Raw genomic sequence first — 18025 nt, 5'->3', positions numbered from 1 at the left:
TTGTTACATTGCCTTTATGCAACTGAAGAAATTTCCATTTGTTTGATGAATAATCAGCAGGGTTCTTTACTCTTCATTTGAAGTTTTAGAAACCTTTTTAAATTATAAAAGCAATGTAATAATATTTTTAAAAAGGAAATTCATAACCCAAATATTTTAATACAGGGGTTATCACACAAATGACACATGTATTATAAGTGTATAGGAATATTTTATTACATAGTCACAGTGTTCATGCACAAAATTTTCATTTGTTTCACTTTTTTATTTACTTACTTCCACAGGCTCCAAAATTATCACATAATTAAATCATTTCCCTATTATTTGATATTTAAGTTATTTTGAATTTTTCATCTTTATAGAACTAAATACAGGTGTTTAGGATTAGGTACTCTATATACAATTAGGGTAAACAAGCATTAGCTATAAGGACAATTGATTTTCATTTTAACAATTACTTCCAGTAAGTGTGAGTAACTTGAAAAAGTTAGGATGATGTTCCAATCAATTAGTATCCTTTTATACTCTAAGATAAATGTCTAAAACAAATTTTAAGAACTAAATAATATTACAGCCTCAATATCCTTTACTCCTATCATCCATTCTTCATAATAAAATGGATTAGGTATATAATTTAAATTTTGGTGCAATAGCTTCCAAATCTAAGAAATGGAAATAATTATATCTAACTTAAAAATATGGTATATAGCTTAACTTTTTAAAATGCATACAATTCCTAGCTCAGAGCTTGACACATATCAGATGCTCAGATTTCTTCTCCATACATCTATTCATTCTGCCTCTTTATTAGTGATCCTTCTGCTTTAGGAGCTCCTTCCAAAAGATAGTTTCAATTTTCCAATACATATTCTAAATTCTCCTTGTTTACTAAATATGAATTGACTAGAAGAAAGAAAGAAAAGAATACATTCTTTGTCTTCCAGTTTTAAATGGTGGAATAAAGATGATTTGTATTCCTTCTTCTCTTGGAAATTACCAAACATAGACAAGATATACTAGAAATAGAAATGAAATTCCATCTTAATAAACTCTAAGAGAGGAACTTCTATTTCTGGCTGTGAAGGAGTACCTTGCAGCATATCACAGTCTCCCTGAGAACAACTGAAAAACCAAAAAGATACAAAAGAAATCAACTTATTTGTAGGCAGTGGAGACCTTCCAAGGCAGCTAGGACTTGAGGGCACCAGAGGAAGACATCTCAGAGAGATGAGCCAACATTCTGTAAGCAACTTTCACCTGTGAGGCATTCCCAGTCTTGGAGGATGAGGATGGAGCAAGGAAATCAGAGCAGAGGGTGGCCAAGGCAGCTAGGACTTGAGGGCACCAGAGGAAGACATCTCAGAGAGATGAGTCAACATTCTGTAAGCAACTTTCACCTGTGAGGCATTCCCAGTCTTGGAGGATGAGGATGGAGCAAGGAAATCAGAGCAGAGGGTGGCCAAGGCAGCTAGGACTTGAGGAATCAAGATCCCTGAGAGAAGGGATGCACAGAGAAGTGAGCTCCACACAAGCAGTTTTCTCCTCAAGGATTTGCCAAATTCTTAACATTCACAAGGCAGGAGACTAAGAAACCAAGGGCAAATACTCTGAAAAGCAGACTAGAGTTTTCAGCAGTATCACTGTACTTAGGAGCAAATGACTGCATATTATTCAAGGAGGAGGGCCCCTACGAACATCACAGGCTTTCACTGGCGACATGCATTGAGGGCTACAGCTGGGAGTGCAAGTGAATCAGGGGTAGACCAAAGATTCCAAAGACTGCAACCCAGACTGCAAACCATCCCTGAATGATCAGGAGGGCTGTCTGCAAACTAGCCGCCTCTCAGGCCAGGGCAGAGCCTCCCTGGAGGAAGACAACATTCACACACAGAAATCACTTACATGAGACACAATAACATCAATACCAAACGCATCATAAGGAATTCTTTTTACAATTTTCAAAAACATTGAATATCCAGAAGAAAGGTAACAAACCTCACCTCTAAAAAACAGTAGGTCAAAGAAAAACTATAAGATCCCAGGTAAGCTATGGTGAGATACAAAAAGCAATAAAACTTGAACACGCAGATCTCAGGAAAAGGGGAAAGGGGAAGAAAGCATCAGGAAAAGGAAAGTTAAAATGAAAATAGCTCCACGAAGAAAGAATGCATATGGGGGAGATACAATAAGAAACATGAAGGGAAAGCTTATGGAAAGCAAGCAAAATAAAAATCAGAATGAGCAAAAATTAAACACAAGAGCAAACTATACATATAGAAAAAGAGAAAAAGGATAGCTCACATTTACATAATTGGTGTACCTGTTGTAAAACAGGTGTAATGGTAATGGTAATGCTGTAAATGGTGAAACAGCAAAATATAATAAAAAACATACCACAAGAAAACTTTACAAGAAAAATACATACTGATTGAAAGGGCACACTATAAAACTGACACAGATGAGGAACACCAAGGTATATGGTAGAGTTATTGAACTTCAAGGAAACAACCTTTTTTAAACATTATCAAATATGTCATTCTCCTGCTCAACACCTTCCAATGGCTCCCCTTCTTCTCAGAGAAAAAATGATTATCACAGCCTCTCTGATCTCATCTCCTACCATTCTCCCTTCTCATTTCAGGCACACGGGCCTTCCTGATGCTTCTCAAAGTCGTCAGGCCAGCCTCAAGGCCTTGCATTCTCTGTTCCCTCTGCCTAGAGCACTCATCTGCCTAGAGCACTCATCTGCCTAGAGCACTCATCTGCAGTAATGCAGAGCTTACTGCCTCAATTCTTTCAGTTCTCTGCCTAAACGCCTCCTACACAGGAATCCTTCCATAGCCACTCTATCTAAATAACCAGACCTCTAACCCCCAGTCTCTCTGGTCTCATAGCCTTTATTTTTCTTTTTAGTACTTATCACAAATTGATGCATTTGCTTCTTTGCCTATCTTCTCCAGTAAACTGTAAGCTCAACACATTGCTTTGTTCATTCTAGGTCTCTTGCTTCTAGAACAGTGTTTGGCTTGCAGTAAGCATTCAATAAACATTTGCAGACTATCGATATTTTTAAAAAGTAAATTTTTAAATAATTGTTAAATTTCCAAAATCTTTATCCCATACTCAAAACTGGAGTGATTTCTGGTGACATTACAGAAAAATATTAGCACATCGTACAGGTTATAATTGGATGATAATGAGAAAATAACAAACATTTGTTCTTCATGGAATATACCAAAAAGTTTTTTTTGCATTACAAAAGAGCGAAAACACAAGAAATTCAAAGTAGTGATAAAGATATTCCCCATTATTAATAGAATTTTTGAAAATCTATTTCTTTTTTCTCCTGTTCTTAATGAAAAAGAAATATGTGATCATTATAAAGTATCAGAAAATACCTAATTGTTAAAGAAACTAAGGCAAAGAATGTTGAACCGATACAAATAAGTAAGTCTCCAGACTCCAGACTTTGCTAAGGAAAAAGGGTTTCTATCAGCCAGAAAACCAGACAGCCCTCTTTCTACAATATGAATACTGAATACAGTAGACATAAGAGAAAATGCTCAGATAAAAGTATAAAAGTGTTTATCATAAGAGAAAGACAAAAAAATATAGGTGAGAGGGAAAGGCATCCAGCAAATAGAGAAGAAAGTGAAGGATGTTGAAACAGTATTTTGATCTCAGCTGTCTGTATCTTATTGAACAGAGCAACAGTGATAAAGTGAACTTGAAATTTTAACTCAGGAATTATTAAAAATCATCAGAAACTTCTGAGATCTGAGAGGAAGAGACTTGTGAAGAAAACAGGGAATTCGGAATATAACTATTCAAAAGGAGCAGAACTATCAGAAGTGATTCCTTCTCATGTCCTTTTGGATGCTGTGCGCTTTGCACTGCTGGCCAATCTTCCTGAAGACAAGTAAGTGCTTTGAGTACCCAAAAGTACTGACAGGTGAGTACCTCTCGTACCAGAAATACATGTCCATCCTTATTCTTCTCTGCCTGATGGCCTTCCTTTAGGTTCTAACATGTTCATGACCAGGACCTTACATAACCCAAACTAGGTGGGGGTACAGGCAAGCAGGAATCACTGAGGGATTTCCAGAGAAAAGAGCAGTTGTACCTAGCTCTGGGGTGCAGGAATGAAGAAGATCCAGGACATCAGCAATGTTGGACAGCAAGTACCAGGGGCAGAGGTTTAGACACAAGATTCTGGTCCCTGTGTTGAGAGATCAACAAGTCTCACAAAGACTGGCTCAGAGGAAGATAAGACACGGATTTAGGCGGAGGGGGACAAAGGAAGGCTCAGAAGTTGATTACAAACTAGCAATTTGGTCTCAACTATAAATATGAAGCTTTGGTACTAGAACCAGGATACATGAAAAGAACCTAGAAAAAAGATAACGTGATTTGGAATCATCTGAATATGGAACTATTGCTAACCAAATTTTCTCCACGCAACAGAAGGAACGGTTGCGAAACCTGAGGAAAAACTGGTGCTTATAAGTCAGAAGTAGCTTGTAGGAAGAAGGAAGAAGAGAAATAGAGAGGTCCTGACAGCTGAAAAGCCCATACCTAACGACATCCAAGCGAATTATCCTAATAGTTACACTGAAAACACCTGTCAATCAGACCGCTGGACCAGAAGTCACTGAGGAATCAGAGATCACTCACTGCAAGTGTTCCAATGTCTCAAAATAGACCAATTTTGATTCACAAAAAGAGAAAGAAGCTGAACTTCATCTGACAAAGACTAACCAGTTTGATGATAATAATTGCCATGGTTCTAAAATGAATTGTTAAAAGGATTATTAGCAAGCCTGATCAATTAGACTACCAGTAACAAAAAGTTATGATGGATTAACCCAATTTATTTTACTCTATTTTGAAAGGGTAAATAAATTGATAGGTAATGAGGACAAGAGCATAAGATGAATTTATGTGGATTTCTAAAATTTATAAAAAGCATTTATTTTACAAAGTTTCTCTTGAAACCTCAGTGAACTAGATGGAAAAATCTGAGCTGGAAGACCCTATAATTATGGAATTAGTAGCCAAGTCAACAAAAGTATAACAACGATATTTTTATATAGTCCTTCTCCTATTTGAACAAATTAAGCTATCCACCCTAAATTTTAACATAGGATGATTTTTCTAATTCAACAAGATTACGATTATCTTTTTACAACAATTCTTACTCTAGCACCATCCAAGTATGAAGTGTACACTCCCAATTCTTCATCAATAGTAGAAATAAAAAGAATAGCCCCCACCCCAGGTATGCAAAGCTGGTTCAGCATTCAAAAATCAATTAACATAATCCATCACATCAATAGCTTAAAGAAGAAAAGTCACAGGAGCAAATCAAGATGCATAAAAAGAATTTGGCAAAATCCAACATTCATTCATGATAAAGACTCTCAGGAAACTAGGAATAGAGGGGAACTTCTTTAACTTCAGAAAAAATATCTACAAAACAACCTACAGCTAAAAGAAACTAGAAGCTTTCCAACTAAGATCAGGAACAAGAAAAGGATGTTCTCTCTCACGACTGCTTTTCAGCATCACACTCAAAGTCCTAGATAATCCAATTAATCAGAAAAGTAAATAAAAGGTATATTAATTTGAAAGGAAGACAAAAACTGTCTTTTTTCACAGAAAACATGATCATCTATTTAGAAAATCTGAAAGCATCTACCAAAAACCTCTTGGAACTAATGAGACATTATGGCAAGGTAGCAGGATATAAGGTTAAACATACAAAATTCAATCACTTTCCCATATAGTTGCAATGAAAAAAGGGAATTTGACATTGAAAACACAATACTATTTACATTAGCACCCAAAAAAAATAATATTCTTATGTATAAACCTAACAAAATATGTACAAGATCTATATGAGAAGAACTACAAAACTCTGATGAAAGAAAACAAAGAACTAAATAAATGGAGAGATATTCCATGTTCATGGATAGGAAGACTCAATATTGTCAATGTCAGTTCTTCCCAACTTGACCTACAGACTTAATGCAATCTCAATCAAAATCCCAGCAGATTATTTTATAGATATGGACAAACTAATTCTGAAGTCTATATGGAGAGACAAAAGACACAGAATAGCCAACATGATATTGAAAGAGCTGAAGAAAGTTGGAGAATTGACACTGCCTACTTTAAGACTTACTGTAAAGCTACAGTAATCAAGACAGTGTGCTCTTGTCAAAAGAGTAGACAAACAGATAATGGAACAGAAGAGAGAGCCCAGAAATAGGTCCCCATAAATACAGTCAACTGATCTTTGACAAAGGAGCAAAGGCAATGCAATGGAGCAAAGACAGTCTCTAAAACAAATAGTGCTGGGACAAATGGACAACCTATATGCAAAAAAAAAAAAAAAAAAAGAATCTAAACACAGATCTTACAACCTGCATAAAAATTAACTCAAAATAGATCACAGATCTAAATGTAAAATGCAAAACTATACAACTCTTAGAATAACACAGGAAAAATCTAGATGACCTTAAGTTTGGCAATGCCTTTTTAGATACAACACCCAAGGCACAATGCATGAAAGAAATACTTGATAAGCTGGATTTCATTAAAATTGAAAATTTCTGCTCTGTGAAAGACAATATCAAGAGAACTAGAAGACAAGCCACAGACTGGGCGGGAATATTTGCAAAAGACACATCTGATTAAGGACTGTTATCTAAAATATACAAAGAACTCTTAAAATTCAACAATAAGAAAATAAACAACCCAATTAAAAAATAGGCCAAAGACTTTGACACCTCACCAAACAAGAGATACAAGATGATAAATAAGGATATGAAAAGATGTCTTATCATATGTCATCATACATCATCAGAGAAATACAAAGTGAAACAAAAATGAGATACCACTACACAATCATTAGAAGACCCAAAACCCAGAACACTCACAACATCAAATGCTGATGGATATGTGGAGGAACAGGAACTCTCATTCATTACTACTAGGAATGCAAAATAATACAGCCACTTTGGAAGACAGTTTGGAAGTTTCTTACAAAACTAAACATACTCTTATTACACAATCCAGCAATCATGCTCTTTGATATTTATCCAAATTGTTAAAAATTTGTGTCCACACAAAAATCTGTACACAGATGTTACAGCAGCTTTATATTCACAATTGCCAAAACTTGCAAGCAACTAAGATGTTCTTCAGTAGGTGAATGGATAAATAAATGGTGTTACATCCAGATAATGGAATATTATGTAGCACTAAAAAGAAATGATCAAGCCATGAAAAAATATGAAGGAAACGTAAATATATATTACTAAGTGAAAGAAGGCAATCTGAAAAGTCTACATATTGTATGATTCCAACTATATGATAATCTGGACAAGGCAAAATGATGGAGAGAGTCAAAAGATCAGTGGTCACCAGGGCTTAGGGGGAAAGGAGGAAAGAACAGGCAGAGAACAGAAGATTTTTAGGGCAGTGAAAATACCATGTATGGTACTATAATGGTCAATACACATTATCGTCTATTTGTCCAAGCCCACAGAATATACAACACCAAGAGTGAACTCTAGGGGCCAGCCCCGTGGTCAAGTGCTTAAGTTCGCACCCTCCACCCTCGGTGGCCCGGGGTTTCGCTGGTTCAGATCCTGGGCAAGGACAGGGCGCTGCTCATCAAGCCATGCTGGGGTGGTGTCCCACATGCCACAACTGGAAGGACTCACAACTAAAAATACACAACTATGTACTGGGGGGCTTTGGGGAGAAAAAAGAAAAAATAAAATCTTTAAAAAAAAAAGAGTGAACTCCAATATAAACGATGGACTTTTGGTAATCACGTATCAATATTGGTTCATAAATTGTAACAAATGTAATACTTTAGCAGGGGATGTCAATAATGGGGGAGGCTATGCATGTGTGGAGACAGGGGTATGTGGGAAATCTCTGTACCTTCTCCTCAATTTTGCTGTGAATAAAACTGCTATACAAAAATTAAGTCTAAAAATAAAGATAGGCTCCAAACAACTCATTTTAACACACTACTTACACTTCCTCAGGTTCATACTACTTTTGAAAATAAATTTTACATGACATTCAGGCTAATTCCAACATACTAAGATCAAACTTTACCAGACTGTCAAAGACTTATTTCTCCTGAGAGTCCCTGAGCAATTAATTCACATGTAATCATGTGATTAATTAATTCACATGTGATTCACATGTGTGATATACATGTACATGCATGTGTGATATGTATGGATACATATCTATGATATACTCATATATACATATGAGGCCCATGAAATGAGAAAAACCAGCCTAGTTGGTACTACCTGTGAAGACAGGCACAAGACTGGGAAGTCCTGGGGCTGTGCCAAAGAGAACAGTCACCAGAGGGAAGACAAAGATTGAAAGTTAAGAAAAGGATTCAAGAGTAGAAAAACCAGATAGCAGTCAATCAAAATGGAAAGCCAAGGTAAAAGAGAGGTGACAGCAACAGCAGAAGAAAAAGGGTCAGAGACAGGCAGGTTTAAACCAAAGAACAGGATGGTTCTGATACTAAGCCTCAAACACTGAGCACCTGTATCTAACACCTATGTTGTCAGAAGCTGGCATGGTTTCTTGTGCAAGGATACTATTAAACATGACTCTACTAGGCAGATAAATATATATGAAATAAATAAGTGGCTTCTGCATTAAGACCTATATTTATTGAACAAATACTTTTATATATACTGATATAAACTTCCTGATTCAAGAAGCAAAATTTGTGACAATTATTCATTTCATTATTTATTTTATTTGTATCATTTATTTATTTATTTATTTATTTTTTTTTTAAAGATTTTATTTTTTCCTTTTTCTCCCCAAAGCCCCCCGGTACATAGTTGTGTATTCTTCGTTGTGGGTTCCTCTAGTTGTGGCATGTGGGACGCTGCCTCAGCGTGGTCTGACCAGCAGTGCCATGTCCGCGCCCAGGATTCGAACCGACGAAACACTGGGCCGCCTGCAGCGGAGCGCGCGAACTTAACCACTCGGCCACGGGGCCAGCCCCTGTATCATTTATTTTTAAAGCTTTTTCTCAACACTCATTGTGTCTTACACAAAGTAAATAAAGAAATTTGAAACTTATAATGCTAAAGAAAATCCTATAGACATATATAAAATACCTTAAGGACAACGATATTTGGCCAAAATAATCTTTTTTAAACTGAATACAAAGAACTGAGGGGATATAATATAGTGACGGTCTCAACATGGGGTAAAAAAGTCATTCAGGAAAAAAGATGCTCATGTAGAATCACATTGTGCAGGCTGTAAAGGACAGAGTAGAAGCGGAATTCAGAGATGTATAACAGCAGGATCAGAGGAGCAAGTGTGTGCATAGTTAACGACAAACAGATTACCCTGGGTGCAGAGAATATCCTCCCACACTGTGAACTCAAAGGTGGCACTCGGAAGACTCGGTTGGAGCTCTTGAATAAACACGGCTTGTGAGCAGAAGCTATAATAGGCATTAGATTAGTAACTCAAGTTCTTGATCATGGGAAAATGGGACAAATTGCATTAGTGGGTTATGGAACAAGAGGAGAGAGGGAGAGCAACTGGCAGGTTACAGGAAGAGTCCTGGAATGAGGTAACAATGGCCTGAACTCAAGTGGTAGCTGCGGAAACAGAAGGGAAGAGAGCAGATCCAAGAAAATTTTCAGAGAAGTAAACAGCTTGAGTAAGTAAAATACTAAGTGAAGGAGATGAAAAGCGACAAAAATCAGAAATTTTCCAGGTTCAAAATCTAATATGCCAGAAGAATTGGCACACTGGGAATTAAGGGAAAGTTTGGGAAAGGGTATTATTTTGGTAGGAAATGTAGACATGATTTTCAACAAGTATTAAGAAATTATAAAGTATCCCACGGACCTTCAGTTATACAACCAATAGAGACACTAAGAAATCAGAACCAGAGACAGAGAAGTTGGAGTTTTACATACAAACTTTTTTTGAAATCCTACTGGAGTCAAAAATTAGAAAGGGTTACTATCTGGCAACTATTTAGAGTCCAAAGTTCAACTCCTATGGCAAAAGGAGCAACACATTTTATCTTATATCATAAACTTCTTATTGAAATATGACATATATACAAAAGACATACAAATCTTAAGTATATATTTTCATAATTTCTTATAAATTGAAAACTCACAAGCCACTACAACACGTAAACATTACCAGCTGTTCTGAAGCCTTACTGGTCATCCTGTACACAAAGGTAACCACTATTCTGACTCCTATCACAAAAAATTAACTTTGCCTGTCACTGAACTTTCTACAAATGGAATCGTAGAGTATGTACTGCTTCGTGTCAAGCCTCATCATACATATGGTATGTCTGTGAGACTCATCCCTGGCATGGGGGACAGCAGTAGTTTACACTTTTTCATTGCTGTATACAGTTTTCCACTGCGCGAATATACCTAAAACAATTTATCCATTTTGTTGATGGGTTGTCTTCAGTGTTTGAATATTTAAAATAACATTACTATGGACACTTTCATACATGTTTGATGGTACATATATGCACTTATTTCTTTTGGTTATATTTTCTGTGGTGAAATTGCTGAGTCACAATTAATTTGAAAACTATGTCTGTGTAAAAACCTGCAAGCAAATGTTTATAACAGCTTTATTCATAATTGCCAGAAATGGATATAACCAAGACGTCCCTCAATAGGTACACGGATAAACAAACTATGGTACATCCACATAATTGACTATCATTCAGCAATAAAAACAAATGAGCTAGCAAGCCACAAAATGACATGGAAAAACCTTCAATGTATAATTGTTCAAGGAAAGAAGCCAGTCTGAAAAGGCTACACACTGTATAATTCCAATTATATGACAGTTTGGAAAAGACAAAACTATGCAGACAGTAAAAAAGATCACTGGCTGCCTGGTATTCTAGGAAAAGGGGCAACAGATGAATAGAGTGAAGCACAGGTGATTTTTAGGATGGAGAAAATATTTTACATGATACTATAATAGTGGATACATGACAATGCATTTGTCAAAACCCATGGAATTTTAAAGCACAAAGAATAAACCTTATTTTATGCAAATTTTAAAAAATCATTTAGGAGTTTGGGAGATCCCAGGAAGAAATGCACACTAGGACGAAAGAATCTAGTTACATTACAAATACATGAAAAGCCTCATTGAAGGCACGGGGGAAAAGGTGATGATCCAAGCAATTCTGAAATGAGTGGAGTCCATAAGACAAAAGGCAAAAGGAACTGCACATAAGCACTGTACACTGGGTGACAAAGTTCGCTTCCACGGGGGTATGGGTTAATCACTCTGATGTTGGTATAAGGTGTACAGTCATGTGCCACATAACACTGCAGTCAACAACTGACCACATATACAACGGTGGTCTCATAAGATTAGTACCATATAGCCTAGGTATATAGTTGGTATAGCATCTAGGTTTGTGTAAGTACACTCTATGATGTACACACAATGACAAAATAGCCTAACAATGCACTTCGTAGATTTCTCAGAACGTATCGCTGTTGTTGAGCAACAAATGACTGCATGCTAGAACTGAACGATTAAGCAAACAGATGGAGGATGGCTGAAGCCCAGTTTCCACTGTTTGATTGAGAATTTACAGATACAGAGGAGAGGAAGCTAGAATAATCCATGTGGTAATGGGGTAGAGGTACAGACGTCTATGTTGAAATTATGTTGAGTTTAATATAGGTACAGACGGTTACATGTGCAAATGGTCTATAGATATGCATATATACAAACTTAGTAGATACATATGTACTCCCTTGCTCTGTCAGGTGAAAGAGCAGAAAAGAAATGACACCCCAGCAGCACACACTAAGCACACAGATTTTGGTTTCTAATACCATTCTCCATATAATCCATATTGATGTGGGTATGTCAAAGGGGCACAGGGGCCCAGTGAAAGACCTCCCAATGGCCAAAGCTAGAACAATTTGAGCAAGAAAATAAAGGAGTATTGGGTTATAACCCAGAGGAGAAAATAAATAATATCCAAGAGTCCATACTGATGTAAATAAAGTGATTAAATAAACTAATAAATGAGAGAGAAGAGACAAATCTCTCATGCAGAAAAACTCCCAAGAATTTATGTAGCTACTCTGCCCTCAAGTAGGGAGAGCATAACTCCCCACTCCTTAAACCTGGGCTGCACAAAGTAACTCCTTCCAGAGAGACAGTATGGAAAAGTGAGGAGTAACTTTAGAGTGGAAAACCTAACAAAAACTACCTCAGCCAGGGGATCAAGGTTAATATCGACAGTGATAAGTCATTACCAGTATGTACCCTTGATAAGATGTGATGAGAAGAGCACTTTGCCTCTGTAGTCTTCCTGTCTCAACTTAAAGCCCCAGTCAAATCATGAGGAAAACATCAGACAAAAATCCAACAGAGGAGCATTCTACAACATGCCTGACCATATTCTTCAAAACTGTCAAGTCATTAAAAACAAGGAAAGAGGAACCCAAGGAGACACAACAACTCAACATAATGTGGTATCCTGAATGAGAACCTGGAAAAGAAAAGGGTAGGAGGTAAAAACTGAGGAAAACTGAGTAAACTATAGACTTTAGTTAATAATAATGTATTAATATTGATTCATTTATTGTAACAAGTGTACCAAAATAATGCAGGATGTTACTAACATGGGAAATTGGGAGTAGGGTATACGGGAACTCTGTACTATCTTCTCAATTTTCCGTAAATCTAAAACTGTTCTAAAAAATAAAATACATATTTTTTAAACAGTCATCTTATTCAAAATGAACTGGTGCTAGTTGAGGGTTTCTTTATAATTGTGAGGTTGCGAGAAGAAATGCTGATGGTGACAATAAAATGACAAACTGTAGCTATCTCAGAGAGTAGATGAGTTGCTCTATGAATTACTGCATGTTATTACTAACAGTAATAGTTAATAATAGATAACGAAATATTACAGGCGTCTAAGGCCTTTTCAGGTGGTCAGCGCTAATAGTCTAGTGGTTAAGATTAGCATAATCACTGCCGCAGCCCAGGTTCGTTTCCAGGTCAAGGAACCACACCACCCGTCTGTTGGTTGTCATACTGTGGCAGCCGCCTGTTTCTGTGATGCTGAAAGCTGTGCCACTGGTATTTCAAATACCAGCAGAGTCATTCATGGTGGACAAGTTTCAGTGGAGCTTCCAGACTAAGACTAAGAAGAAGGACCGGACTACCCCCTTATGAAAAAAAGGGCCATGAAAACCCTATGAATAGCAGGGAAGTACTGTCTGATATAGCACTGAAAGGTGACATAAAAAGATGGCATAAAAAGACCGGGCAGGGTTCCGCTCTGCTGTCCACAGGGTCGCTGGGAGTCAGAATCCACTGGACAGCAAAAACAACAACAGTGACACCAAAAGCCTTTTGATACTTTTTAAAGTTGGGTCCCTTAACCTTGATACAGGTCCACGAATAGAACTCAGTGTCAGAGAACCTGAATGGAAAAAAGAGCTCATCTTTATTTTCATTCCTCTAACTGATCTTCAGCTTTTCCCTTCAATTATAAATATAGTCAACAAACTAAGGTAATATTAGCAATACCTATGACTAACGGAAATCACAGACATTTTATAGTCCATTACAGTGTTGGATAGTCATTAAATATCCTTCATTTTCACCACTGCTCATAAATTAGAATAGTAAAACTACTAGAATATAGTTGTATATAGTATAATAGTAATAAAGTCCACTGCTAAATCTTGATATTTGTGGCATTAGTTTAGAAGCATATGTATTACTTCAAAACAACTCTGATTTATTAATATTTTGAACAATTGTAACTCAGTATAATTTCTTTTCTTTGTAATCTTATGTTTTATTAAATTTAAAAATATTATTCTGAGAAAGACTGCATAGATTTCACAAGATTGCCAGCGGGATCCGTGGGACAGAAAAAGGTAAAGAATTCTCCTAATAAAGACTCAAATCTCAATAAGGCCACTCAGAGACTTTCAGCATGTCTAAACTCTGAAATGAACAGAGCCCTATATTTTATAGTTGTCACTTCCCCTAGTATCTAATAATTTTGCTCTAATCTTCATATTTAAAATTCTAATATATTGTTTTAAAAATCCAGTGTTTACGTGTTTTAACTATGAATTTCACACAAGAAAATCCCCAATACCACAAAACATAAGTTTAATAATCTGTATTAGTGTCTGCGGTACAATAAATGGCACTGAAACAAAACAAGACTCAACAAAAAAAGAAAAAAGCCTGAAAGAACAACAAAACAGAGAAGCTGATTCTCAGCGACAGTCTCGTCTTTCATCTGAAGCCCTGCCTCGCACTCTACCCTGTTTAATTATTAACTCAGGAGCTGCTCAGCAAGATCTGTCTAGTGTTGGTGATGCTTAAATTCAATCCTGCTGACAGATTCTGTCCATTTTTCTCTATATTGACGATTACCTAATGACAAGTTCTGAACGCTAATTTTTAAATTCAACTTTCACTAAAAATAGAATTTAAGTTTCTCTCACAGTGACTTTCTGGCTCCAAAGTATCACTTTTCTTTACATTCCCAATTTATAACCATTAAAAATTCCACTGTGAAAGATATTGCTCTTGTAATATTATTTAATTAATAAGATATAACAATGCTGTAAACATTTTAGGCAATCAACATGTTTCATAAATTTCAATTAAAATTACTTAGATTTAATTCACGTTTGTGAAAATCTAGGATACTGAGAGGATGAAAATGTATTTCAGATATAAATTTGGTTTTCATCCATGGCTTTGAACATCATCTTTAAGCTGATTATCAAGATGATAACTTTTGACATTTCCCCCCAACAACTCTGATCCATCTTCAGTCTTCTCCATCTCACTGAACAGCAGCATCATTTCCAGTTCTTACCTCTCGACTGATACCCAAGTCCAGCCCTCCTTCCTCCCTGCCTGACGACTGCAACAGCCTCCTAAGCGGTCTCCCAGCTCCCACTCTTGGTCCCCTACAGTTTGTTCTCCCCATAGAGCAAAAGAGATACCTGTAAAATATTAGTCAGATGGGATCACTTCCATGTGCTCAACCCATCAAAAATTAAATACAAATATACTAAAACTTCACTGAATTGTACACTTTAAAACAGGTGAATTTTATACTATATAATTTATACCTCAATAAAACTTTTTACAAAAGGATTAAATGCAATGATCCACACAGCTTTCTCTGATGCTCCCTGACTACTTTTCCTACAACTCTCCTTTTTGCTCAGTGTCCACACTGCCGCCCCCCCCATGCTGTTTTCATAACTTGGCCAACACATCCCTGATGGGATCTTTGCACTGGCTGTTCCTTCTGCCTGAAATGCTTTTCCCAGACTAACACATGGATTCCTCCCATGCTTCTGCAGGTCTCTATGTTAATGTCCCAGTGCCAAAAGGCTCTCCTTGACCACCTTAGCTGATTAGCAGTCTTCTCCACTCCATTTCCTCACCCCAGTGTTGCTCAACCTTTTTTCTTTTATTATTGTTCCCTTAAATAAGGAGACCTTTTAGATATTTTCCTTCTAATCGTCCCGTACTATGAAATCTTAACAGCACAGACTTACCGTTTATAAACCGTGCCTGCTGGGGGAGCCACAAACCACTGTAACATCTAAGGTTTTTTTTTTTAAATTTCAAGAACCAATTTCTCTTTGCTGAGGACGAAATCACTCCCATTTATAACACATGTCTTACACTGACTTCTTTTTCCTCATACTACTTATCAGTACTGGACATTTGTAGTTCCTTACTGGCTGTCACGTCCACAGAAACGTGAACATTGTGGACAGGGACTTCTTGTTCACCACTATGTCTCCAGTACCCACTGCAATGCCTGCACACATGAGGTGCTCCGTAATTGTGTGTTACGTATAAATAAATGTAATTTCGAAATATTTCTAACTTCTGTAAGCCAAAAATTACTTACACTTTTTCAGTTTTGTATAGTATGCTACATTTTTGTTAACTTATACAATTGTTGTGGACTAAACTGTGTTCCACTCTAAATTCATACATTGAAGTTCTAACTCCAAGTACCTCAAAATGTAACTGTATTTGAAAACAGGGTCTTTAAAGAGGTAATTAGGAAAAATGAGGTCAATAAGTTAGGCCCAAATCCAATATGAATGGTAAGAAGAGGAGATTAGGACACAAACACACACAGAGGGAAGACCATGTGATGACACAGGGAGAAGACAGCCCCCTATAAGCCAAGGAGAGGTCTCAGAAGAAGCCAAATCTGTCAACATCTTGATCTCAAACTTCTATCCCCCGGAAGTGTGAGAAAATAAATTTGTGTTATTGAAGCTGCCCAGTCTGTGGCATTTTTTTACCGCAGCCCTAGCAAACTAATACAACAATATAGTAATCAATGAGGAAATTGTAAAAAAGGAAAAGTAAGGACAGATAAAATAAACTTAGGGTTGAGACTGATACTCAAAACATATGCCAACTAATAACAAGCAATCCAAAAAGGAAATTAAGAAAACAATCCTATTTACAATAGCATCAAAAAGAATAATACTTAGGAATAAAATTAACCAAGAGGATAAGAAACTTTACACTAAAAACTACAGAATGTTGTTGAAAGAAATTAAAGAAGATATTAGTACGTGGGAAGACATCTCGTGTTTACGGATTGGAAGACCTAACATTATCAAGTGGCCAACAGTCCCCAGAGTGATCTACACATTCAGAGCAATCCCTATCAAAATTCTAGTGACATTTTTTTCAGCAATAGAAAAATCCATCCCAAAATTCATATGGAAACTCAAGAGACCCTGAATAGCCAAAACAATCCTTAAAAAGAACAAAGTTGGAGATCTCACACTTTCTGATTTCAAAACTTAATGCAAAGCCACACTAATCAAAACAATGTGGTACTGGCATAAAGACAGACATATAGACCAATGGAATAGAACAGAAAGCCCAGAAATAAACCCTCACATACACAGTCAAATGAATTTCAACAAGGGTTCCAAGACCATTCAATGGGGAAAGGACAGTCTTTTAAAAGAATGGTGTTGGCAAAACTGGGTATCCACATGTATACACAAAATTTAACTGAGAATGGATTAAATACCTAAACATAAGCCTTAACACTATAAAATTCACAGAAGAAAACACAGGCGAAAACCTTCATGATATTGGATTTGGCAATGATTTACTGGATATGACATATACAAAAATTAACTGAGAATGGATGAAAGACCTAAACGTAAGCCTTAACACTATAAAACTCACAGAAGAAAACACAGGCGAAAAGCTTCCTGATAGTGGATTTGGCAACAATTTCTTGGATATGATACCAAAAGCACAGGCAACAAAAGATAAACTGGACTTCATCAAAATTTAAAACTTCTGTGTATCAAAGGACACTATCAACAGAGTGAAAAACCAACCAACCTGCATAATAGGAGAATATATTTCCAAATCATATATCTCATAAGTGATTGACATGCAGAATATATACAGAACTCCTACAACTCAACAACAACAAAAAAATCCAAACAACCCAATCAAAAAAATGGGCCAAGGACTTGACAGACATTTCTTCAAAGATGACATACAATGGCCAATAAGCACAGGAGAAGATGCTAAACATCATTAGTCATTAGGGAAATGCAAATCAAAACCACAATGAGCTACCACTTCGTACCCATTAGGATGGCTATTATTAAAAAGAAAAAAACAGAAAATTACAAGTGTTGATGATGTAAAGAATATGGAACCCTTGTGCATCACTGGTGGGAATGTAAAATGGTATAGCCACTGTGAGTAATGGTATGGTGATTCCTCAAAAAATCAAATGTAAAATTACCATACAATCCAGCAATTCTGCCTCCGGATATTTACCCAAAAGCACTGAAACCAGGGAACTGAACAGATATTTGTAACAGACAGCAGCATTATTCACAATAACCAAAAGGTAGAAGCAATCCAAGTG

General features: G+C 36.5%; 1 protein-coding gene across 10 annotated transcripts in view; it reads right to left on the bottom strand.

The window, feature by feature from the left end:
- CEP112 (centrosomal protein 112) overlaps window positions 1-18025 on the bottom strand; it is a 504767-nt gene that overhangs the window by 388650 nt on the left and 98092 nt on the right. The window lies entirely within an intron of this gene.

Source organism: Equus asinus, chromosome 13 (assembly GCF_041296235.1).
Source record: "Equus asinus isolate D_3611 breed Donkey chromosome 13, EquAss-T2T_v2, whole genome shotgun sequence".
NCBI classification, from domain to species: domain Eukaryota; kingdom Metazoa; phylum Chordata; class Mammalia; order Perissodactyla; family Equidae; genus Equus; species Equus asinus.
The sequence above is the reverse complement of the archived record's forward strand: the minus strand, read 5'-3'. Positions and strand labels throughout refer to the sequence as shown.